This window comes from Mobula birostris, chromosome 3, assembly GCF_030028105.1.
Source record: "Mobula birostris isolate sMobBir1 chromosome 3, sMobBir1.hap1, whole genome shotgun sequence".
Classification (NCBI taxonomy): Eukaryota; Metazoa; Chordata; class Chondrichthyes; order Myliobatiformes; family Myliobatidae; genus Mobula; species Mobula birostris.
The window spans coordinates 86,363,665-86,391,143 of record NC_092372.1 but is presented as its reverse complement, the minus strand read 5'-3'; the positions used below and the strand labels follow the sequence as shown (position 1 = coordinate 86,391,143).

Below are 27,479 nucleotides of genomic sequence, written 5' to 3'. Positions count from 1 at the left end.
AGGCACTGCAATATCATCGAATTAAACCGGAGCGAAGTATTGCCGGCATTATAAACGGCATCTCCAGCATAGGTTGCATAAAGGGAGCAGAAACGTTCCCAAAAATCGCAGCCGTCCTCTCCCGCCTTTGGGCGGCATTCGAGGACCTTAGCGATGTCTACGGGGCGCTGCTAAGCTTTCTTTGGAGCCTTCTTTATTTTATCCACCTGTTCTGCAGGCGGGGTTGCGGTGGAAAAGGACTCCCAACTGGCATGATCCCCTATAGCTTCTCTCCATTTTTGCTGCTCACTGGTCGTAAGAACCATGCAGCACAAGCTAAAAAGATCCTGGGGAGTCCCCTGAAACATTTGGATTGTGCCAATCATATAACTGATAAATCCCTCAGGATCATTTTTCCTGTTCGGGGCCTGATTCATGATCATACCCATTTCTTGGGGCTTCCAAGGAGCATAAACCTGCATGGTAGCCACCTGGTCCGGCTGTCCTACCCTTGGATTGGGAACGGTCCTGTTGGGAAATTGCACCGGGATCCCTCTCCCCCTGGGTCCGGGGACCCACTCGGGATCGTCATCGTCAATACCGGAGTCATGATCAGTATCTGTCTCAGGGTCTATCAGGGGCCTATCTCCCACCAAGAGGTTTTGTTGCCTCCTAGCCTGGCGCCTATTACTTCCCCTTCGCTGAAGTTGTCCCCTGGTTCGGGAGGCCATTGGGTATTTGGAGGCGGCTGGGGTTGGGTAGTGGTAACGGTATATGGGGGTGGCGGCGCCATGAACTTGGGTCAAATATGCTATACCTCCTGCTCCTCAGTCTCATTATCATTAAAGAGCATGGGCAGTCCAGACAAGTCAAGAGGTACCTCAGTTTTACCTTTGCCGTCTTCATCCTCATCTTTCCTCCTATCCTTAGCCCACCTTTCTCTTGTCTCCCTATCCTGTTTTTCCTTATTGTTATTGCAATCCTCACACAGTCCTTTTAATATCTCCCACGGTTTCGAATTTCCTTCATTGTCACATACACTAATCTCTCTGCGACGTGTGTTATGCTCCCAACTACCTTGCTTAGATCTGTTATTTAATTCTTCGGCTGTTTTTCTCCAATTGGACATTAAAACCTTCCATTTTTGTCCAGTATTACATTTCTAAATTGCTTCTTCTGCCTTTAGAGATTTATCTAAATCCCAGGTCCCATCCAGAGGCCAAATTTCACTCCCCAACTTCTTATTTAGGCATGCTGATAACCTTCTGTAATCATTCTCTCTCTCTGGGTCATCCTTACAAAGTTTAAACAATGGCATGTTATTTACAGACTTATCTAATGTTTGCCCCATACTTCCTAATAGGGTGGGTCAGCCGCCTCCTTTTCTCATTCCCACTTCAGGGTCCTGACCTTCGCGAGGGGGATTTCCCCTCTTAACAACTGGTCTAAGGCAGGGTGCTGATACTCCAGAGTGTGGCTTTACCACCTTATAATCTATAACCCCTACTCCCCATTAATCTTATGCTGTGCCTCTCTGCACCCACTTCAGGGTCCTGACCTTCGCGTGGGCGACTTCCCCTCTTAACAACTGGCCTAAGGCAGGGTGCTGAGACAGACAAATTGTCACAAGTATACCCCAAAAGGTACTTACAGCATTCAGATAGATTGCAGGGGAGAGCCACTTCCCTGTGTTTGGCCAAACGTCTGCTATGCCCTGCGCTGGTCAATTTACTGCACTACATGCCCCGGCCCCCCCACGCCAATTAGAATGGTTACCAGTTCCAAAATGTAATAGGTTAGTACCGCTAACCCGTTGACCAATTTGATGTAACACACTCAAAGAAAAATGTAATAGATCACTACCAATGATCCCCTGCCCAATTTGTTAGCACCGGCAGGCTTTGATACTCGCAATACTTCATCGGGGACTCGAACCCCTCTTTTAACCTGCGGTACTCGGGCGATCCTCAACTCAGGTTTCGAAAGGAGTCTGTCAGAGGATTACCCGCCAGACGAAAGGATCGTCAAGGTGGACAATTAATGAGAGGGGTCTTACCTTGTGGGCCCACCCATCTCAGGTCACCGCCACCGAGTCGAACTCTGATGCTGTCTCACGGGACTCTCGTCTCAGACTCGCCAAATTGTTGTACTGGATCAACCAATGCAAAGACAATCATACCACAAATACACTAACACGCGTAATTCTTTTTCAAACCTTTATTCTTTACTCATAGCATGCTATGGGGGAAGTTACAGACTGATCTCCCAAAAGAGCCAGTCCAGACACTGCCCCCGAATTACACAATTCTCCACAATTTATAACATTGATCAGGTAGCAGGAAATCTTTTTTTTTACAGATCATTCTCCCTTTATTTTAAATGAAGACATTGAATCTAGTAACCAGCCCATCATCTGAAGATTATGGTATGACTTGATAAATAATCTTTCCGAATTTCTTTGAAATAAAACACTAAACAATTTAAAAGGCAGACCAGTAAAAAATAAACAACTTGATCAGTAATGCCTTGAGTGGTATTGAGACTGTAGAGGTTTGAATATAACTAACAATTTATTTAGACAAAGGTTCGTGCAATCCGAAAATGTTTTTTTGCACACACCAAAAGTTGAGGATAGCTTGTGATCATTTTTTTCCATCCTGGCTTAATGCTAGTGTTCAAAGTCATTTAAAATCGGAAGTAAGTGATTATTTACGTGGCCATCGAGTGCAGTTACAGCCTTAGGCTTGTAAGCTCCAACCTTGAAACGACAACAGATTACATCAACTAAAAAACCCACAAATCCATGCAGCATGCCTGTTGTTGAGAAGATTCCTCCTATAATTCCACACAATCTTACTAAGAATTGCCCTAAAGGCATGTGCTACTCAGTCACAGTAACCATCAAGGAGCTAATATCATATTTTATGAAAATACCCAAAACTCCATGGCTGCCTGCCGCATGGTTAATAACTCGCTCCCTCTCTGTGACTGAATACTGATGGGTTTCTGCTGAGAATTTGTAAGTATTCAGTTTCGTTGGCACAATTGTGATGAAGTATTGAAACGTCTGATTATGATCAATGACATTTTTTTTCTGTTCCATCTAGTGGATTGATAATTCCTGGAACTGGTTCTCCAAATGACATTCGATGTGAAAAATTGTACACATCATGACTAACAAGAGCTGGCATATGTGCATGACCTCTTGGGTGAGGGATTGCCTTGCCCACAGTTATGTGGAAATTTCCTGCTACTTTGTTGACATACAAGTGTCCATGTATTCTACAGGCATCATGTGGATAAGATAATTTGTCTTCCCTTGGTGGTAATGCAGTTGAGGAGCCTTTAAAAGCACTTTTGAATAAAAGGTCTTGAAGAGTGTTCTTCTTGCACTTTTTTGCGAATCTTTTGAAGTGTTCTTTTCCACACTTTCTGACGAGAAGATAATTCAAACACAGTTGGTTCATATTTTAGCCCTTCTGAGATAGCCACCATTGTTTCAGCCAAGTCCAGGACATCTGCATCGACATAATGGCATTTCATTGATACTATAATATCTAAATTGATTCTCAGTTTGCTGGCAAAATCTTTATCCACTTCATAATCATACTTCATCCATGTGTCCTGATAGACAAAAAATTCCATAATGGACAATAGAGCAATGGTGGTAAAGGCAATTATAGAAACTGTTCCACCAGCTGTTGAAGTTTCAATATAACTTTCAGGAATCTTTGGGAAAGCATCAAGCTCCTTCATTAAATTCAGAGCCTTTTTCTTATTTAATCACCTCATCTTCAAAGATGCATTCAGGGATTTTCACTTTCAGCTTCATAAATTAAACTGCGAATGGTCGCCACTTGCCGGCCACCGGGCTCCTGGGCTGGCAGTAGCTCTAGGTCAATGCTGCTAGCCGGCGGACTCTTCTGGCTCATACGGCCTGGTGTGAGCCCCCTGGCCCTGTAATAGCGGAGGGTGGCGGCAGAGTTTTACCCAAACTCACTACTACCCTTGCTCTCCTACTCATGGGCTAAAGACAGAGCCTATCAATGCGCGCCATGTACGACATTTCAGTCTCCAAGGGAGGAGGAACAGGTAGCAGGAAATCTTACGATTACAAGTTTAGATAATATTAGAATCATTTCAATCACATGCTAAGATACAAGTAGATGTAAAATAATCATTAGTTAGTTAGTTATAATTATCTTAAGCCAAAGCTAGCCTATCAGTTCCTCATTCGAACACCTTTCCCTTTTCCCCAGAACAGTCTAGCCCCTACACCATTCTTCCCATATTTAGCTATACCTTGAGATGCTTCTGCATGATCAGATAGTTCCTTATTTGAACCTTTGCCTATCTTTGGAGAACAATGACTAGTACGTCACCGGTTGCTGGGTAAAGCTTGTTTTTGACTGTCCAAAACAGTAAGCTAAGGCGCCCACAAGATGATTGATCATCAGTTAATCATTGTTCTTAGTCTATACCCCTATTTACCTATCCCTTCACTCCATCAGTATAACTCACCTCCTTCTACCTCAGGCCACAAACTTATCAATCACCCATCTGTGGACACTTTCTGGAGCTCCAAGATCCGTATGCCCCACGACCGCTGGACTAAGTGTGTAAATGTAGGAGGGGACTACGTTGAAAAATAAATGTGCTAGGTTTTCTAAAATTGACTCCTGCTACCTTAGGCCACGAACATATCAATCGCCCCTTGTATAGAAAGCATGCTCTGTGCAGCAGGTGTGAATGTATGGGATGCCTGCTCTGTTCATTAGGAGCTGATCTATAGGAGGCATGCGCTGTGCCTTAGGTGTTAATGTATAGTGGGCACACGGTGTACTGGGAGCTAACTGATGGGATGAGCGCTTTGTGCACTAGTAGCTAATGTATACGAGGTGTGCTCTGTGAAGCAGGAGCTAATATAAAGCAGGCAAACTCTGTGCATCAGGAGATTGTATGCAGGAGGCTCACTGTGCATTAGGAGCTAATGTATTTCAGGCATACTTGGTGAATCAGGAGCTAACGTACAGGAGGTGCATTCTGTGCATTAGGAGCTAATGTATAGGAGGCACGCTCTGTGCTTTAGAAGCAAATATATAGGAAACATACTGTGCTTTAGGAGGTTTGCTCTCAGCATGAGGAATGAATGTATAGGAGGTGCACTCTGTTCATCAGGAGCTAATGTATAGGAGGTCTGCTCTGTGGATCAGGAGCGAATGTATAAGAAACATGCTCTGTGCATTAGTTGCTAATGTATAGGAAGCATGCTCTGTGTATCTGGAGCTAATATATAAGATGCCTGCTCTGTTTATTTGGAGCTGATGTTTAGGAGGCATGTTCTGTCCCTCAGGAGCCAATGTATAGTGGGCACAATGTGCACCAGGAGCTAATTTATGGGTGGTGCACTCTGTGCATCAGTAGCTACTGTATAGGGTGCATATCATGTGCACCAGGCACTAATGTATAGGAGGCACACTGTGCACTGGGAGCTAATGTAGAGGAGACATATTCTGTGGTTCGGGGCCTAATGTATAAGAGGCACACTGCATCAGGAGCTGATGTATAGGATGCACTGTGCATCATGAGTTCATGTATAGGAAGCCTGCTCTGGGCATCAGGAGCTAATGTATCAGAGGAGAACTCTGTGCATCAGCCAGTAATGTATTGGAGGCACACACTGTGATCAGGAGCTAATGCATAGTGTGCATGAAATGCATCACGAGTTAATGTATAGGAGACCTACTTTGGGCATTAGGAGCTAATGCCCAAGAGGCGCGCTGTGCATCAGGAGCTAATGTATAGGAGTTGTGCTGCATGCATCAGGAACTAATGTATAGGAAGCATGCTCTGTGCATCTGGAGCTAATGTATAGGGTGCCTGCTCTGTTCATTCGGAGGTGATGTATAGGAGGTATGCGCTGTGCCTCCGGAGCTAATGTATAGTGGGCACAATGTTCACCAGGAACTAAGTTATGGGAGGCGCACTCTGTGCATCAGGAGCTAATGCATAGGAGGCATGGCTTATACATCAGGCAGTAACATAAAGGAGGAACGCTCTGTGCATCAGGAGCTAAAGTATAGGAGGCACTGTGCCTCATATTTAATGTACAGAAGACCTGCTCTGGGCATCTGGAGCTAATGAATAGGAGGAGAGCTCTGTGCGTCAGGAGCTAATGTATAAGGGACATGTTCACTGCATCAGGATCTCATGTATAGGAGCCACGTTTTGTGTAACAATATGCTAATGCATAGAAGGTAAGCTCTGTGCATCAGGAACTAATGTTTAGTGGGCACACTCTCCACATCCAGAGCTAATGTAGAGGAGGTCTGCTCTGTGGATCAGGTGCTAATGTATAGGAGGTGTGCTCTTTGCATATGGACCTAATCTATAGGAGACACGCTCTGTGCACCAGGAGCTATCACATAGGAATCACACTCTATGCATCAGGTGCTAATATATAGGAAGCAAGCTCTGTGCATCTGGTGCTAATGTATGGGAGGCATGCTCTGTGCATCAGGAGGTAACGTATTTGAGGCACACTTGGTGCCTTGGGAGCTAATATAAAGTAGGTACGCTCTGTGCATAAGAAGATTATGTACAGGAGGCTCACCCTGTGCATTAGGAGCTAATATATTTCAGGCATGCTTGGCACATCAGGAGCTAATGTATAGGAGAAAATGTGCATCACAAGTTGTATATAGGAGGCCTGCTCTGGGCATCAGGAGCTAATGTACAGGAGGCACGCTGTATGCATCAGAAGCTAATGAACTGGAGGCATGTTCAGTGTATTGGGGCTCATGTATAGGAGACAAACTCTGTGCAACAGGAGCTAATGTATAGGAGGCATGCTCTATGCATCAGGAACTAATCCATAGGAGGTGCGCTCTGTGAATCAGTAGCTAATGTATAGAGGCACTCTTTGCGCAGTAATGTATAGGAAGCGTGCCCAGTGCATCAGGAGCTTTTGAATAAGAAGTACACACTGCACATCAGGTACTAATATATAGGATTCACATTTCATGCTCTGGAGCTAATGTATAGAAGGAACATGGCATCTAGAGCTGATATATATGTAGCATGGTCTGTGCACCAGCAGCTAATATATAGGAGGCATGCTCTGTCCATCAGAAGATAATATATAGGAGCTAATTTGTGGGAGGAGCTAATTTATGGGAGGTGCGCTCTGTGCTTCAGTAGGTAATGTAAGCAAGGCATGCGCTGTGAAACAGGAGCTATTATATAGGAGGAGAACTCTGTGTATCGAGAACTAATGTATAGAAGGTGCACTGTGAATCAGGAGCTAATGTACAGAAGTCATGCTATGTGCATCAGGAACTATTGTATAGTGGGCATGCTCTGTGCATCTAGGGCTAATGTATAGGAAACCTGCTGTTTGGATCAGGAGCTAATGTATAGGAGGTGCACTCTGTACATCCTGACCTAATCTATAGGAGGCATGCTCTGTGCATCAGTAGGTATCACATCGGAGGCACAATCTGTGCATCGGGAGCTAATATATAGGAGGAACGCTCTGTGGATCAAGAGCTATTGCATAGGAGACATGTTAAGTGCATCAGGAACAAATGCATTTGAGGTACATTCGGTGCACTAGGAGGTAATGTATAGGAGTATGCTCTGTGCATTAGGAGCTAATGCATAGGAGGGACGTTCTGTGCATCAGGAGATAACATATAGGAGCACGCTGTATGCATCAGAAGCTAATGTATAGGAGGCATGCTCTGTTCATTAGGAGCTGATGTATAGGAGACATGCACTGTGCCTCAGGCACTAACGTATAGCAGGACTGCTCTGAGCATCAGGAGCTAATGTATAGGAGGCACAATCTGTTCATTGGAGCTAATGAATAGGAAGTGCACTGTGCATCAGGAGCTAATATATAGGAGTCACTGTGCAGCACAAGTTACTGTATAGTAGGCCTGCTCTGAGCATCAGGAACTAATGTATAGAAGGAGAGTTCCCCGCATCTGGTGGTAATGTATGGCTGGCACTCTGTGTGCATCAGGAGCTGATGTACAGGAGGCCCACTCTGTGCATCAGGAGGTAATGTATAGGAGGCCCACTCTGTGCATCAGGAGGTAATGTATAGGAGGCCTGCTGTACATGAGCAGCTAATGTATAGGAGTTGTGCTCCATACATGAGCAGCTAATGTATAGGAGGTGTGCTCCATACATCAGTAGCTAATGTATAGGAGGCACGCTTTGTGCATCAGGCGGTGATGTAGAGGAGGCATGCTGCTTGCATCAAGAGTTAATACATAGAAGTTACGCTCTGAGCATTAGGAGGTAATGTATTGGATGAGAGCTCTGTGCATCAGGAGCTAATCTATTGGAGGCATGCTATGCGCAACATGACCTAATATATACGAGGCACACTCTGTGCATTAGTAGCTAATGTTTAGGAGGCATGGTCAAGGCATCAGAAGCTAATGTATAGGAGAGTTGCTCTGTGCCTCAGGAGCTAATGTATAGGAGACGTATTCTGTGCATCAGGAGTTAATGTATAGGGGGCACATTCTGTGCACCTGGAGCTAATGTATAGGAGGCACATTCAGTGTATCAGGAGCTCATGTATAGGGGGGAATCTCTGTGCAACAAGAGCTAATGTATGGGAGGCATGCTGTGCATTAGGAGATAATGTACAGGAGGCGCTGTGCATCACAGGTTCATGTACAGGTAGCCTGCTGTGGGAATCAGGAGCTAATGGTAGGAGGCAATCTGTGCACCTGGAGATAATGTATAGGGGAACAGTCTGTGCATCAGGAGCTAATGTATAGGATGTGTATTCTGTGCTTCAGGAGAGAATGTATAGGAGGCAGGAGCAGTGAATCAGGAGCTAACATATAGGAGGTGCACTTTGTGTATCAGGTGCTAATGTATACCAGACCTGCTCAGTGCAGTAGGAGCTAATGTATACGATGCATGCTGTGCATCAGGAACCAATGTATAGGAGGTATGTTCAGTGCATCATCAGCTAAAGTAATGGAGTTACGCTCTGAGCATCGGGAGCTAATATATCTGAGGCACACTGTGAATCACGGGTTAATGTGTAGGTGGCGTGCATTGTGCATCAGGAGCTAATGTATAGGAGGAGAGCTCGTTTCATCAGATGGTAATGTATCGGAGGTACGCTCCGCGTTCAGGAGCTGATGCATAGGAGGCATGCTCTGTGCATCAAGAGGTAATGTACTGGAGACACTGCACTAGAAGCTAATTTATAGGAGGCCTGCTGTACTTCAGGAGCTAATGCATTGGATGCACACTCCATGCATCAAGAGCTAATGTATAGGATACACACTCAGTGCAACAGGAGCTGATGAATAGGAGGCATGTTCTGTGCATTACTAACTAATGTATAGGAGGGACAGTCTGTGCATCAGAAGCTAATGTATAGGCGTCACGTTCTGTGCATCAGGTGCAATTGTATAGTTGGCCTACTCTGTGCATCAGATCTGCTGGGAGGGAACATTAAGCAGAAAATGTTGGGGAGGTAGCATCAAGGATGTGACTGCACAGTTTATAGTCCAGAGATTTTCACCTGGTTCCTGGGGATAACGCAGGATGAAAAGCACAAGGTTGGTGCTAAAATACTTAGAGCTGGACCACTGCTTTGTAATTGCCACAGCTGCTGCATCCATCGTCTTTCCACCCAGCCCTGCCTGTCTCACTCTGGCAACCATCCCTACAGCTGTTCTCTTTTACTTGTAATACCTGAACAACTTACACAGCTCTGGGAGCATGCATTACACTAACAACTGAGCTATGACGGTCATGTTAATCTAATAAAGACCCTCTCTTTTCTGTCAGTCAGCTAACCTTCCCTCCATGGCAATACATTACCTCATACCTGTAAGCTCTAACCTTCAGGTGTGACCTTTCATGCGGCAACCTATCTGTCCTGGAGCTCCAGTCACAACACCTGCTATCCACATACCAGCTGTCAGAGCTTGAGAAGGTGTGATCATCAGCCAACCCCTTGTGATCCAGATCAGCTTTTTCTGCCTTCCAGCTATTAGCACCCTGACCCAGAAATGTTTCACAGCCACAAAAAAAAGCACCGCTTAAAAATGTTGCATCAGCAAACCACGTTCAGAATCAGAATCAGGGTTAATATCACTGGCGTATGTTGTGAATTTTTTTTTGGGGCCACTGTACAATGTAATACATAATAATAGAAATAAACTGTGAATTGCAGTAAGTATATACATATAGTTACATTAAATAAGGAGTGTAAAAATAGAAATAAACAAGTAGTGAGGTAGTGCTCACGGGTTCAATGTCCATTCAGAAATCTGATGGCAGAGGGAAAGAAACTGTTCCTAAATTGTTGAGTGTGGCTTTCAGGCTTCTGTACCTCTTTCCTTTTGGTAGCAATGAGAACTAGACATGTCCTGGAGGATGGAGGTCCTTAATGTTGGACACTACCTTTTTGAGAGATTGCTCCATGAAGATGTCTTGGATACCAGGGAGGCTAGAGCCCCTGATGGAGCTGACTAAGTTTACAACTCTCTGCAGCTTATTTCAATCCTGTGCAGTAGCCCCCTCCCCCAACCACCCCCATACCAGGCGGTGATGCAGCCAGTTAGAATGCTCTCCGTACTACAGCTGTAGAAACTTGCGAGTGTCTTTGGTGCCGTGCCAAACCAAGTTGGAAGTATTGGTATTAGAGTTGGTTTATTATGGTCACATGTATCAAGAAACAGTAAGAAAACCTTGACTTACATATTGTTCGTGCACATCAAAGCACCACATAGTGCATTGATGGAGAACACAATAAAATAATAATAGAAATTGCAGAACAGGAAGATTAGCCACATCAATGTATAGCATATGAGCACCTTTGATATTAAATTTTTAACATTTAAGGGTCAATGCAATACTTTGTTCAAATCATTCTCACCTCAGCATTTCAAAAAAAAAGTGCAGGTGCAATGACTAGGATGGCTTTTCACCCAGAGAGTGGTGAATGTATGGAATGCTCTGCCCCAGAAGGCTGTGGAGGCCAGGTCTCTGGATGCTTTCAAAAAAGAGATGGATAGAGCTCTTAAAAATAGCGGAATCGAAGGTTATGGGGATAAGGCAGGAACTGGGTAATGATTGTGGATGATCAGCGATGATCACAGTGAATGGTGGTGCTGGTTTGAAGGGCCGAATGGCCTACTCCTTCACCTATTGTCTATTGTCTGTTGGCTTTGGAAAGATGGAGCACTGCATGGTGCATACATTTAAAAGTGACTACATTGTGGAAATTTTTGTCTGATTTAAACTGTGCACATTCTGGGGGCATCTTCAACAGGGATACAAAATAATTGCAGGCTAAAGTGGATTTCTGTAATATATGGATAATGTTATAAGTGTCAGATTGTAAGTTCACATTCCGGTTGTCCATATTGTCTCAATATTTGTGTATCCTGCCCTTTATTCTTAAAGACGCAAAATTATTGACATCACTTACAGGAAGCATATGTGGCAGAAACCTTAAAGCTGATTCATTAGTGAGGTTTTACTAGAATGTCAAATATAGACGGAAGTAAGTATGGTTCAATAGGTGAAGACATTCCAATGGTTCCATAATCACCTATAGCTATTATAGGGATTCATAGCAATTGGATGCTTAGGCCATTACATTTACATACAGTATGTTAAATTAAATGTCAACTGTTGATTTTCTTCATGTATCGGTGAGATCACTGTTCATCAGCTGAGCAGCGAAATGTTTAAATGGAATGGAAACCATAGAGGGGTCCATTTCAGAGCTTAAATATGCAGTGACGTGGACCATCAAGTTCCACATATTTTCCTGCATTTTTGACTTAAGCATTAACAGTAAGTGCTGTACCTTGCTGGCCCCTAGGACAGAACGTTCCTCCTGACCTTGAGAACTGGTCAACTATCAAGTCTACCCAGCTGCAGAGTCTGACTTAATGCAGCCAAAGGTGTAAGACTTGAAAGGCTGAAACTTGAACTGTACTGAGCACTGGCTGGTGCCCAGACAACTGTCAGAACTCAAATGCTGGACCTCAAGGATTGGTGCTGGGGTTAAGGAGAATCCCGTAACCAACTGTAAATACCTCATAAGCAAAAGAGTAGCTAAGAATGGAATGCATCTTCTCAGAGACTAAGGGATGATCTACGGTTGTGGCCAAGCAAGACCCCTAAAGAATACTTCTCAACAGTATTCACCAGGGAGAGGAGCATAACATTTGTAGAGTAATGGGAGGGATACACTAACAATCTGGAGTGTACAGGATTGGGATTAAAAATTCCCCAGAGCCAGATGAACAGGATCTAATCAATGATGCTAAAGAAACAGCCAGAGGTGGTGGTGTGATTGGCACCAATGACAGAGGTAGAAAGGGGGAAGAGGTCCTGCGCCGTGAGTATGGAGAGTTTGGGAAAAGGCTGGAAAGCAGAAACTCCAAGGTAGTAATCTCTGGATTACTGCCAGTACCACGTGTAACGGCAGGAATAGGGTGACGGTACAGTTGAATGAGTGACAGAGGAACTGATGTAAGGGGCAAGGTTTTAGATTTTGGGATCGTTGGAATCTCTTCTTGGGAAGGTATGACCTATACAAAAAGGATGTGTTCCAATATTCTTGTGGGCAAGTTTGCAAGAGCTGTTGGGAAGGGTTTGAACTAATTTGCCAGAGGGACGGAAGATAGAGTTTTAGTGCGCAGGTTGGGACAATTGGTGTACATGTAGATGCAGTGTGTAGTGAGACTATGAGGAAGTCACAGCAGATGATGTCTCTGATCGCTTGCATGACATTCTGAAGTGAGAGGGTGACTAGCCAGATGTCGTGGTGCACATCGGTACCAATGACATAGCAAGGAAGAGTGAGGAGGTCCTGGAGAGTGAGTATAGAGAGCTTGGTAGGAAGTTGAAAAGCAGGGCTTCAAGGGTGGTAATCTCAGGATTGCTACCTGTGCTAGGTGCCAGTGAGGGTAGGAAAAGGATGCTCTGGAGGATAGAAACATAGAAACATAGAAAATAGGTGCAGGAGTAGGCCATTCAGCCCTTCGAGCCTGCACCGCCATTTATTATGATCATGGCTGATCATCCAACTCAGAACACTGCACCAGCCATCCCTCCATACCCCCTGATCCCCGTAGCCACAAGGGCCATATCTAACTCCCTCTTAAATATAGCCAATGAACTGGCCTCAACTGCTTCCTGTGGCATAGAATTCCACAGATTCACCACTCACTGTGTGAAGAAGTTTTTCCTAATTTCGGTCCTAAAAGGCTTCCCCTTTATCCTCAAACTGTGACTCCTCGTTCTGGACTTCCCCAACATCGGGAACAATCTTCCTGCATCTAGCCTGTCCAATCCCTTTAGGATTTTATACGTTTCAATCAGATCCCCCCTCAATCTTCTAAATTCCAACGAGTACAAGCCCAGTTCATCCAGTCTTTCTTCATATGAAAGTCCTGCCATCCCAGGAATCAATCTGGTGAACCTTCTTTGTACTCCCTCTATGGCAAGGATGTCTTTCCTCAGATTAGGGGACCAAAACTGCACACAATACTCCAGGTGTGGTCTCACCAAGGCCTTGTACAACTGCAGTAGTACCTCCCTGCTCCTGTACTCGAATCCTCTCGCTATAAATGCCAGCATACCATTCGCCTTTTTCACCGCCTGCTGTACCTGCATGCCCACTTTCAATGACTGGTGTATAATGACACCCAGGTCTCGTTGCACCTCCCCTTTTCCTAATCGGCCACCATTCAGATAATAATCTGTTTTCCTATTTTTGCCACCAAAGTGGATAACTTCACATTTATCCACATTAAATTGCATCTGCCATGAATTTGCCCACTCACCCAACCTATCCAAGTCACTCTGCATCCTCTTAGCATCCTCCTCACAGCTAACACTGCTGCCCAGCTTCGTGTCATCCACAAACTTGGAGGTGCTGCATTTAATTCCCTCATCCAAGTCATTAATATATATTGTAAACAACTGGGGTCCCAGCACTGAGCCTTGCGGTACCCCACTAGTCACTGCCTGCCATTCTGAAAAGGTCCCGTTTATTCCCACTCTTTGCTTCCTGTCTGCTAACCAATTCTCTATCCACATCAATACCTTATCCCCAATACCGTGTGCTTTAAGTTTGCACACTAATCTCCTGTGTGGGACCTTGTCAAAAGCCTTTTGAAAATCCAAATATACCACATCCACTGGTTCTCCCCTATCCATTCTACTAGTTACATCCTCAAAAAATTCTATGAGATTCGTCAGACATGATTTTCCTTTCACAAATCCATGCTGACTTTGTCCGATGATTTCACTGCTTTCCAAATGTGCTGTTATCACATCTTTGATAACTGACTCCAGCAGTTTCCCCACCACCGACGTTAGGCTAACCGGTCTATAATTCCCCGGTTTCTCTCTCCCTCCTTTTTAAAAAAGTGGTGTTACATTAGCCACCCTCCAGTCCTCAGGAACTAGTCCAGAATCTAACGAATTTTGAAAAATTATCACTAATGCATCCATTTTTTCTTGGGCTACTTCCTTAAGCACTCTGGGATGCAGACCATCTGGCCCTGGGGATTTATCTGCCTTTAATCCCTTCAATTTACCTAACACCACTTCCCTACTAACATGTATTTCGCTCAGTTCCTCCATCTCACTGGACCCTCTGTCCCCTACTATTTCTGGAAGATTATTTATGTCCTCCTTAGTGAAGACAGACCAAAGTAATTATTCAATTGGTCTGCCATGTCCTTGCTCCCCATAATCAATTCACCTGTTTCTGTCTGTAGGGGACCTACATTTGTCTTTACCAGTCTTTTCCTTTTTACATATCTATAAAAGCTTTTACAGTCTGTTTTTATGTTCCCTGCCAGTTTTCTCTCATAATCTTTTTTCCCCTTCCTAATTAAGCCCTTTGTCCTCCTCTGATGAACTCTGAATTTCTCCCAGTCCTCAGGTGAGCCACTTTTTCTGGCTAATTTGTATGCTTCTTCTTTGGAATTGATACTATCCCTAATTTCTCCTGTCAGCCACGGGTGCACTACCTTCCTTGATTTATTCTTTTGCCAAACTGGGATGAACAATTGTTGTAGTTCATCCATGCAATATTTAAATACTTGCCATTGCATATCCACCGTCAATCCTTTAAGTGTCATTTGCCAGTCTATCTCAGCTAATTCACGTCTCATACCTTCAAAGTTACCCCTCTTTAAGTTCAGAACCTTTGTTTCTGAATTAATTATGTCACTCTCCATCTTAATGAAGAATTCCACCATATTATGGTCACTCTTACCCAAGGGGCCTCTCACGAGAAGATTGCTAATTAACCCTTCCTCATTGCTCAAAACCCAGTCCAGAATAGCCTGCTCTCTGGTTGGTTCCTCGACATGTTGGTTCAAAAAACCATCCCGCATACATTCCAAGAAATCCTCTTCCTCAGCACCTTTACCAATTTGGTTCACCCAATCTACATGTAGATTGAAGTCACCCATTATAACTGCTGTTAGGATAAACAAGCGGCTGAGGAACTGGTGTAAGGGGCAGGGTTTCAGATTTCAGGATCATTGGGACCTCTTCTGGGGCAGGTGGGACCTGTACAAGAGAGACGGGTTACACTTGAACTACAGGGGGACCAATATCCTTTCAGGAAGGTTTGTTAGTGCTATTGGGGAGGCTTTAAACTAGATTTGCAGGGGGATGGGAACCAGAGTGCCAGAGCTGACAGTGTGGCTGGGGTGAAAATAAATGATGTTAAAAGTTCAAGCAAATCTGCTAATAGAAAGGTTGTGAGTGGTGGTAAAAATCTTCTGAGGTGTATATATTTCAATGCTAGGAGTATTGCGAGGAAGGCGGATGAGTTGAGGGCGTGGATTGACATGTGGAATTATGACGTTATAGCAATTAGTGAAACTTGGCTACAGGAGGGGCGGGACTGGCAGCTTAATATTCCAGGGTTCCGATGTTTCAGATGTGATCGAGGCAGAGGAATGAAAGGTGGGGGAGTAGCATTGCTTGTTAGGGAAGATATTACAGCAGTGCTCAGGCAGGACAGATTAGAGGGCTTGTCTACTGAGTCCTTATGGGTGGAGCTGAGAAACAGGAAAGGTATGGCCACATTAGTGGGATTGTATTACAGACCACCCAATAGTCAACGAGGCTTGGAAGTGCAAATCTGCAGAGAGATAGCAGGCAACTGCAGGAAACATAAAGTTGTGGTGGTAGGGGATTTTAATTTTCCATACATTGATTGGGACTCCCATACTGTTAGGGGTCTAGATGGTTTAGAGTTTGTAAAATGTGTTCAGGAAAGTTTTCTAAATCAATATATAGAGGGACCAACTAGAGGGGATGCAATATTGGATCTCCTGTTAGGAAACGAATTAGGGCAAGGGACAGAAGTCTGTGTAGGGGAGCACTTTGGTTCCAGTGATCATAACACCATTAGTTTCAATTTGATCATGGACAAGGATAGATCTGGTTCTAGGGTTGAGGTTCTGAACTGGAAGAAGGCCAAATTTGAAGAAATGTGAAAGGATCTAAAAAGCGTGGATTGGAACAGGTTGTTCTCTGGCAAAGATGTGATTGGTAGGTGGGAAACCTTCAAGGGGGAAATTTTGAGAGTGCAGAGTTTGTATGTTCCTGTCAGGATTAAAGGCAAATTGAATAGGAATAAGGAACCTTGGTTCTCAAGGGATATTGCAACTTTGATAAAGAAGAAGAGGGAGTTGTATGAAATGTATAGGAAACAGGGAGTAAATCAGGTGCTTGAGGAGTATAAGAACTGCAAGAAAATACTTAAGAAAGTAATCAGGAGGGCTAAAAGAAGACCTGAGGTTGCCTTGGCAGTCAAAGTGAAGGATAATCCAAAGAGCTTTTACAGGTATATTAAGAGCAAAAGGACTGTAAGGGATAAAATTGGTCCTCTTGAAGATCAGAGTGGTCGGCTATGTGTGGAACCAAAGGAAATGGGGGAGATCTTAAATAGATTTTTTGCGTCTGTATTTACTAAGGAAACTAGCATGAAGTCTATGGAATTGAGGGAATTAAGTAGTGAGATCATGGAAACTGTACAGATTGAAAAGGAGGAGGTGTTTGCTGTCTTGAGGAAAATTAAAGTGGATAAATCCCCGGGACCTGACAGAGTGTTCCCTTGGACCTTGAAGGAGACTAGTGTTGAAATTGCGGGGGCCCTGGCAGAAATATTTAAAATGTCGCTGTCTACGGGTGAGGTGCCGGAGGATTGGAGAGTGGCTCATGTTGTTCTGTTGTTTTAAAAAAGGAACAAAATGTAATCCGGGAAATTATAGGCCACTGAGTTTAACGTGGGTAGTGGGTAAGTTATTGGAGGGAGTACTAAGAGACAGAATCTACAAGCATTTGGATAGACAGGGACTTATTAGGGAGAGTCAACATGGCTTTGTGCGTGGTAAGTCATGTTTGACCAATCTATTGGAGTTTTTCGAGAAGGTTACCAGGAAAGTGGATGAAGGGAAGGCAGTGGATATTGTCTACATGGATATCAGTAAGGCCTTTGACAAGGTCCCGCATGGGAGGTTAGTTAGGAAAATTCAGTAGCTAGGTATACATGGAGAGGTGGTAAATTGGATTAGACATTGGCTCAATGGAAGAAGCCAAAGAGTGGTGGTAGAGAATTGTTTCTCTGAGTGGAGGCCTGTGACTAGTGGTGTGCCACAGGGATCAGTGCTGGGTCCATTGTTAGTTGTCATCTATATCAATGATCTGGATGATAATGTGGTAAATTGGATCAGCAAATTTGCTGATGATACAAAGATTGGAGGTGTAGTAGACAGTGAGGAGGGTTTTCAGAGCCTGCAGAGGGACTTGGACCAGCTGAAAAAATGGGCTGTAAAATGGCAGATGGAGTTTAATACAGACGAGTGTGAGGAATTGCACGTTGGAAGGACAAACCAAGGGTTAATGGTAAGACACTGAGGAGTGCAGTAGAACAGAGGGATCTGGGAATACAGATACAAAATTCCCTAAAAGTGGCGTCACAAGTAGATAGGGTCGTAAAGAGAGCTTTTGGTACATTGGCCTTTATTAATCAAAGTATTGAGTATAAGAGCTGGAATGTTATGATGAGGTTGCATAAGGCATTGGTGAGGCCGAATCTGGAGTATTGTGTTCAGTTTTGGTCACCAAATTACAGGAAGGATATAAATAAGGTTGAAAGAGTGCAGAGGAGGTTTACAAGGATGTTGCCAGGACTTGAGAAACTCAGTTACAGAGAATGGTTGAATAGATTAGGACTTTATTCCCTGGAGCGTAGAAGAATGAGGGGAGATTTGATAGAGGTATATAAAATTATGATGGGTATAGATAGAGTGAATGCAAGCAGGCTCTTTCCACTGAGGCAAGGGGAGAAAAAAACCAGAGGACATGGGTTAAGGGTGAGGGGGGAAAGTTTAAAGGGAACATTAGCAGAGGCTTCTTCACACAGAGAGTGGTGGGAGTATGGAATGAGCTGCCAGATGAGGTGGTAAATGTGGGTTCTTTATTAACATTTAAGAATAAATTGGACAGATACATGGATGGGAGGTGTATGGAGGGATATGGTCCGTGTGCAGGTCAGTGGGACTAGGCAGAAAATGGTTCGGCACAGCCAAGAAGGGTCAAAAGGCCTGTTTCTGTGCTGTAGTTTCTATGGTTTCTATGGATAAGGCAAAGTTGCAGTCAGTGGGTCAAGCTGAAGTGTAACATGGGGGAGAAATTGAAAAGCATGATGAGTATAGGGCTGAAGGTGTTATATTTGAATGCATGCAGTATATGGAATAAAGTAGAACTTATAGCGCATTAAGAGATTGGCAGATACGTCATTGTGGGCATCACTGAGTCGTGGCTGAAAGAAGATCATAGTTGGGAGCTTAATATCCAAGGATACACATTGTATTGAAGCTTCAGGGGAGTAGCCTGAGGGGATAGGTGGCTTTGTTGGTAAAAAAAAATCAAATCATGAGAAAGAAATGATATAGGATTGGAAGATTTAAGAAACCGCAAGATTAAGAAGACCCTGATGGGAGTTATATATAGGCCCTCAAACAGTAGGCAGGATGTGGAATATAAATTACAATGGGAGTTAGAAAAGGCATGTAATCAAGGCAATGTTACAATAGTCATGGGGGATTTCAATATGCATATAGATTGGGACAACCAGGTTGGTGCTGGATCCTAAAAGAGGGAATTTGTAGAATACCTATGAGAAGGCATTTTAGAGCAGCTTGTGGTTGAGTCTACCAGGGGAATGGCAATTCTGGACTAGGTGCTTTCTGAGCTGTGGGTTGTGTAATGGAACACGTTTTATTGCGGGAGCTTAAGGTAAAAAAACCTCCAAAAGTCATTGATCCTGGTCTTGGCATGGTCTCCTTAAGTGGAAATCTTTCCTGAGATATCTATTGGAATTCTTTGAGCAAATAACAGACAGGACAGACAAAAGAGAGTCAGTGGAAATTGTTTACATGGATTTTCAGAAGGTCTTTGACAAGGAGCTACACATGATGGTTCCTTAACAAGATAAGAATCCATACCTGTTCTGGTTGGATGCCAGTGACCAGTGGTGTTCTGCAGCAGTTGGTATTAAGACCGCTTCCTTTCATGTTATATGTCAATGATTTGGATCATGGAATTGATAGGATTGTGGCCATGTTTGCTGGGGATACAGAGACAAGTGGAGGGGTAGGTAGTGTTGAGGAAGCAAAGAATCTGCAGAAGGACTTAGACAGAATGGCAGAATGGCCAAAGAAGTGGCAGATGGAATATTGTGTAGGGAAGTTTATGATTATGCACTTTGGTAGAAGGAATAAAGGTATGGCCTATTTTCTAAATGGGGAGAAAATTCAAAAATTAGAAGTGCGAAGAGATTTGGGAATCCTTGTGCAGGATTCTTTAAAGGTTATCTTACAGGTTGAGTCAGTGTTAAGGAAGGCAAATGCAATGTTCACATTCATTTTGAGGGGACTAGAATAAAAGAGCAAGGATGTGATGCTGAAGCTTTATAAGGCTTTAGTCAGACTATACTTGGAGTATTGTGAGCAGTTTTGGGCCTCTTATCTTAGAAAAGATGTGCTAGTATTGCAGAGTCCAGAGGAGGTCATGAGAATGTTCTGGGAATGAAAGGGTGACATATGAGGAGCGTTAGATATCTCTGGGCCTGCACTCTTTGGAGATTAGAAGAATAAGGGGGGATCTCATGGAAATCTATTGAATATTGAAAGGCCGAGACAGAGTAGATGTAGTGAGGATGTCTCCTATAGTGGGTGAACCTAGGACCAGAGGGCACAGCCTCAGAGTAGATGGACATCTATTTAAAACAGAGATGAGGAAGAAATATTTCAGCCAGATGGTGGTGGATCTGTGGAATTCATTGCCATGGGTGGCTGTGGAGGCCAAGTCAATGAGTTTATTTAAACAAAGGTTGATGTGATCTTGATTACTCAAGGCATCAAAGGCTTTGGGGAGAAGGCAGGAGACTGGGATTGAGAGAGATAATAAATCATCCATGATGAAATGGCAGAGTAAGGGAGGAGGTTTCTGAGGCTCTGCTGGAGATATTTGCACCTTCATTAGCTGTGGATGTGGTACCAGAAGGCTGCAGGATAGCTAAGGTCCCCTGATGGAAAAGTGCAGTATGGATAAGCCTGGAAAATACAAACCAGTGAACCTTATATTAATGATAGGAAAGTCATCGAAGAAAACTCTGAGGGACAGGAACTGACTAAGAGGAATCAGCATGATTTTTTTTTGCCTTGGCGATCATGTCTCACAAATCTGATTGAATTTTCTGAGGATCTAACCTAAGGGATTGATAAAGGCCAGCAGTAGACATAGTTTACATGGACTATTATAAGGCTTTTGTCAAGGTCCCACCTGGTGGGCAGGTCTAGAACGTTAAGACACAAGATTCCTAAGGCACGTTGGTCATCTCTAAGTTAACAAATTTCATGACACTTATTGGTGATAGTAAACCTGATTCTGATTCTGAATCTAAAGCTGGTTGGGTGATATGAAACAAAGATAGTAACAGAGCAGTATTTTTTTCTTACTGGCAATCTGTAATGAGTGATGTACCTCTGGGTTCTATGCTGGGGCCTTTGTTGTTTGTAATATATATAAATGACTTGGATGAGAATGTAGGTGGTATAATCAGTAAGTTCGTAGATTACACAAAAATTGGTGGAGTCGTAGACAGTGAATAAAGTTATTTAAAGATATAGTATAGGAAGGAGGGAGGGAACGTCGACTCAGACCATGAGAGGCCTGCGTTGGGCAGTTTCATGCCTTACAAGTTGCAGGTTGGAAGTCTGTGTGGGGCACCACTCCTCGCAGACTAGAGCAATGTGTGATTAAGTGCCTTGCTCAAGGACACAAACACGCTGCCACAGCTGAGGCTCGAACTAGCGAGACATACTGTATATCAGCTGGAAAGTCAGGTGGAATAGTGGCAAGTGAACTTTAATCCAAACAAGTATAAGATAATGCTAGCCTTTAGTGGTTGAGACATTGAGTTGGGACATCCTGTTGCAGTTGTACAAAATATTGGTTAGACGGCACTTTTGACAAAGGTACAATTATAATGTTTTGAAGGTATTTGGACAAGTATTTACAGTAATTAGGAAAGGAGCTGAGGGATACAGGCCTAATGTGGGCAAATTAAATGACTCTAGATTGATACCATGTGGAGTATGAGAAGGGCAGTGAGGGTCCAGTTCTGTGCTATAGGTTTCTTGAAATCTATGTTCGGAGAGCAGCGTTGGTATTGGTGATGCAAAAAGACTAAATAAACTCATCAGAAAAGCTGGATCTGTCCTTGGCTACAACCCAGACTCTATTGAGTTAGCAGTGGAGTGGAGGTCACTAAACAAACTGTTACCCGCTATGGACAAGCAGGCACATCATCTCCATGACTGAATAAGCAGAGGAGCATCCTTTCGAACAGATTCATTCAGATTGTTACAGAAACTCTTTTCTACCAAATGCAATAAGCACATACAATAGTTCATCTCTGCTCAGTTCGCAACAGGAGAACACACAGCATAGTACAATAGTCTCTGTTTTATTATTTTGTGCATTATTATTGCACATCAGTACCTTATTATTGTGTATATTATTATTCTGTACATTATTATTAGTTAATATTATAGTAATTATTATATTTATTATTATTGCTAAGTGTGTTTTTAAATTTGTTGCTGTGACAAAATGCTTTTCTTCTAGGGATCAATAAAGTACTTATTATTATTATTATTATTAAACCCTATGAAGGAAGAAGACATAGCCTTTATTTCCCAAGAACCAGTGCTCCGAATAGGGCAGCAATTGAAATGTATCAGTCATTATGCCTAAGAAGCAGAATTCTTTCATGATTAACTACGACTTGGACATTCAACTGTTTTCAATTTATCTAGAGCGCTTGATTCTGAAGTGGAGCCTAGAACACCACACGACCGCAGCCGATCACTTCCTGGGCCTCCAGGAACCTGCAACTCTCACAATCCTGAGTATATGGTCAGCCCGATGGCTTAGAGTCATAGAAAGGTGTGGAACAGAAATAGGCCATTCGGCTCACCCAGTTCGTTCTGAACCATTTAAACTGCCTATTCCCATCGACCTGCAGAGAGCATCAGTGTTACCTTTACAGTGGTGTGCAGCGTGGTGAGAAATATGGCCCAGATGAGCCACCTCTTCCTGGAGTACTTTGGAGGTTAGAAAATTCAAGCTAAAAGTGGCAGAAAAAGAAATAGTGGAAGAACTCAGGCTCTCGCACAGTATCTGTGGAAAGAGAGACCTGTTAACATCTCAGGTCAGACACCCTTCTTCAAAATGGAAGAAAATAAAGAAAGTACAGTGCAGGTAGACAAATAAAATACAAGGCCATATTGAGGTGGATAGAGAGACCGAGAGTGCATCTTTGTGACATAACAGGTTCACTTAAGAATCTTATAACATTGAGATAGAAGGTGTTCTTCAGCCTGGTGGTACGTGTTTTTCAGCTTTTGGAACTTCTGCCCAATGAGAGGGGGAAGAAGAGAGAATATTTGAGTTGTGGGGGGAGTGTGGGGTTCATAATTATATTGGCTGCTTTCCCTAGGCAGTGGGAACTGTAGGCAGTCAGTGGAGTGGAGGGGAGTTGTGTTATTCAGTTGGTCATATATTTATCAGGTTCTCCCCGAGATATCTGTATATAAAGTAGATTCCCATTAATTGGGACACATCAGGGCCAGTACATTTTTGTGGCTGCCCCAATCAGCTGAAATTACATGGAAAAAGTTTAAAAGGTGTGAAAAAGGCAAACTACCATTTAACTGAGTAACCAATTATATATTTAAATAAAATACAGAATAAATTAGAACACTATCAAAACTACTATGGTATTATAAAACTATGTATTAGTTCCTAATAGTTATTGATAGAGGAGTTCATTCAGTATAAGCTGACATATTCTTCTGACTATCTGTAAAAATGAACAAAATCAGCATAGATACCTATTGCAGATAGTGAACTTAAATAGTGCTTTAGAAGATTACATCCTCCAAATCTTCACTTTAATCGTATCTTCAAAGACGATTATCAATACCTTCAAAGCCTTCATAGTTCTTAAATTACTGAAGTAGCAAAATTGTTGTATTTTCACTCCCAGCTGTTTCTGGCATCTCCAAGCCTAAATATTTGAAATCGCAGTGAACAAAATAGTTCTGGATTGTCTTACTGTTTATTACTTGCCAACTATCAGTAGAAAAAAACTGCTTTTTGAACACAAACACAAAGTGACGCTTTGTAAAAACAGTTGTCTCTAAGCGTGGTGCAGTGTCTAACAGCCGTGCAAATGCACAAAACTGATGCTAGTTAAAATATATTCTGAAAAATATCCTGCCCCATTTAAACAGCATAGCGTCCCTAATAAACAAAGGGAATTTTTATGTTTTGTAATTCCAAAACATGAAACAAGTTGAAAGAAAAACAAGGTAGCTGAGACATAATGTGGTTTTACTTTGTTTTTATTTTAAGCGAGGTGCGTACGTATGACGTGGCAGCGTGATAATGAATGCCATTCACATACTTTTACATATAAGCTGCAATGGATTATTTAAACAAACAAAGAATGCTTAATCATACAATATATTTACAATACTACTCATATATAATTGAAATATTAAATTTACAACACTCCTTCCTACTTAGCTATAAACTCCAACTCAATGTAGAATGCATCACAACTTATATATGTAACTATTCTATGGAAATCCACAGCATAGTAGATTTTAAATTGTATCATTCAGGCTTAAAGATTTAATCGCTGCGGAGGATTTCTTACTTCTGTGGGATCACGTCTTTTCTGTCAAAGGGGAACATTTTGCTTAGCAGGTGAGATTTGTGACTGTGAAACAATCTCAGGTCCTGGGGTCTCTTCTGTGGTGGTTGTAGGCGTTGACTCTGGGATTGCAGGTAGTGGTTTCTGACAGCTTTGGACACCTCTCCTCTGGGCATATTGACATCCCGAAAAATTCATGGCAGGCTTCACTGGACAATGTATATCATAATTTGTGAGTACAGTGTCTGAAGTCACCATTTCCTTTACCTTTTGGAAAGCCACCTCACACTGCTTTGTCCATTGCTATTTTTCCTAATCTGCAGTAATAATTTTAAGGGCTGGAACAAAATAGCGAGGTTTGGCAGGAACTTAAAACGATGCAAGTGTAACACATCCTTGGGCCTTGGTGGTTGAATTACCTCAGCACACTTGAATAATTTGTTGTGTCGATGGTGTGATCACAGTAAGTGATGCTCAGTTTAAAGAAGTCTCACTTGCTGTGTCATGCTCTGAGCCCATAAACTTCTAATCTTCTTTTTGAGATTTTCGAGATGTTCCTTGTCATCCTTACCAGTAACAATGATGCCACCTAGGTAACACTGGACAGTCTTGCAGCACTTGGTGCGTAGCTTTCTGCCAGAGTGTAGGTGCAATGCTACTCCAAAAAAAGTAAGCCTATTATAGCGATAAAGCCCTTCGTGAGTGCCTATGTTGAGAAACAGGTTGGACTCTTTTTCCACCTCCATCTGTAGGTAGGCCTCAGCTAACTTCACTTTGCTGAAGTGTTTTTCTCCGGAAAGGTTTGCAAAGGTATCCTCTATTCTGGGCAAAGGGTATTGATCTACTTTCAATACTGGGTTGATGGTGACCTTAAAGTAACCACAGATCCTGACAGATCCTTTCTTCCTGGCTACTGGAACAACTGACTGCACTCAGTGGGCTGCACTCAACCTTGGAAAGAATTTCATTCAGATTCCATGTTATCTAGCTCACTGGCTACTTTATCATGGATGGTATAAGGAACTGGATAGTCATTGTAAAACTTGGGTGTGGCATTTTCATTTAACACTATTTTACCCTTGATATGTTTGAGTTTCCCAATGCCACCCTTGAATGTTGCTGTGGCATCATTCAATACCTTTCTAGTTTTCTTTCAGTTGATTCTCTTGCAGGGGATCTGGCATGCATATGGTGGATGGATCCCCAACTGAGTTGTAATTATTCTCGGCCAGTCACAATCCCACAATGCTGCTTCTCCTGCTTTTACCACATAAAGCTCAATGTGGTTTTTGATTGCTGTATTTAACTGTTACGTATGTCATTCCCACTGGAGTTATTTTTTCTCCAGTACAAGCTCTTAGCTGGATATCTGCAGGCTTCAGTTCAATATCTTTGAGATGCATTTCAAACTCATTTTGTGTAATGACTGAAACAGCCAAGCCAGTGTCCAATTCCATTTCAATTAATTTGTCATTCACTTCTAGTGTAAGCCATATTACCTGTCTATTGTTAGTTTTCACATGGTAAATCTCAAGACAACACAGTACTGCCCCACTCTCATCATTATCACAGTTATCATGCAGATAGTGCCCTTTGTGAAGCTGCAACCTAAATTTTTATCTTTCTCTCTTCCCTATGCAGTCCATTTACATTTGTCTGTCCAACATGCTCCTTGGATGTGTCCTACCTTGTTGCATTTTCTGCAAGTTTCACCTTTAAACCTGCATAGGTCTGGTGTACATGAGTCCCTGCCACAACAATAGCACAATTTGTTTGGCCAAGATGGTTCCTGTTCAGATGTTGCAATTTTGTTCACACTCACTTTCATTTCTAACTGGAACTCAATTGCGTCTGTCTGCTGTTTCCACTGATAGAGTTATTTCAACTGCTCATTTAAATGTAAGTTGTGCTTCTGTTAGGAGCTGTTTTTGAATGCTTTCTTGTAAGATTCCACAAACTAAACTATCTCCTAGTGCATTATTAAGCCCATTACCGAATTGCAATGCTCAGACAATCTTTTCAATTCAGCTACGTATGTTGAAGTGGACTGCTCTTCCTTTTGATTCCACTTATGAAACTTAAAGCATTCTGCAATCAACAATGGATTTGGTTCCAAATGTTCCTGCATTATTTTCACTATATCAGCATAGCTTATTTCAGATGGTTGAGATGGAGCAGTCAAACTTCTAAGCAAAGTGTATGCCTTTAATTCCAATTTATTCAGCAAAATTGGTGCTCACTTCTTATTGATATCCCATTTGCTTTAAAATTCTGCTCAATTTGCTCAGTATACTGTTATATCCTGTTATCTGTGGTGTAATCTAATATGACAATTTTTTTCAATGTAGCTAGCCATTTCTGTCCCTTCTGAAGTATGATTTCCTTTTTGCTCGACCACTTCTTGCTGCTCTTTTTAACAACTTGAATGTCTTGCTGCACTTCAACGGGATGGAAAACAACTTTCTCGTTGTCAGTGTTACGTTTTGAAACTCCAAAGCATGAATCTAATTGAATGGAAAACAAGGGAGCTGAAAGATACCGTGCCTAACTTCATTTTTACTTTAAGTGAAATGAGTGTATATGATGTGGCAGCGTGATAAAAACATAGAAAACATACAGCACAATACAGGTCCTTCAGCCCACAAAGCTGTGCCGAACATGTCCCTACCTTAGAACTACCTAGGCGTTACTAGTAGCCCTCTATTTTTCTGAGCTCCATGTAGCCAACCAGGAGTCTCGTATGTTAGGTACCCCGTAAATGGGTTGCCAAACCAGCAGGAATGGATCACTCAGTTGGAGTCTGGATTACTAGAACTAAGAAAGTTTTATTAAAGAAACCAGCAACACAGTACCCTAATCAAAAGGATAATGAATGCAACAGTTCAGCAATGATCCCTCTGATCCTCCACATTGCCAAGAGTCTTATCATTAATACTATATTCTGCCATTATATTTGATCTACTGAAATGAGCTACCTCACACTTATCTGGGTTGAACTCCATCTGCCACTTCTCAGCCCAGTTTTGCATCCTAACAATGTCCCGTTGTAAACTCTGACAGCCCTCCACATTATCCACAACACCCCCAGCCTTTGTGTGATCAGCAAAATTACTAACCCATCCCTCCCCTTTCTCATCCAGGTCATTTATAAAATTCACAAAGAGCAGGGGTCCCA

At 42.7% G+C, this 27,479-nt stretch overlaps 1 pseudogene; it reads right to left on the bottom strand.

Moving 5' to 3' along the window:
* Positions 1-2,639: 2,639 nt before the first annotated feature.
* LOC140194632 (endoplasmic reticulum-Golgi intermediate compartment protein 2 pseudogene) lies at positions 2,640-3,860 on the bottom strand (annotated as a pseudogene).
* Between the last annotated feature and the right edge of the window lie 23,619 nt (positions 3,861-27,479).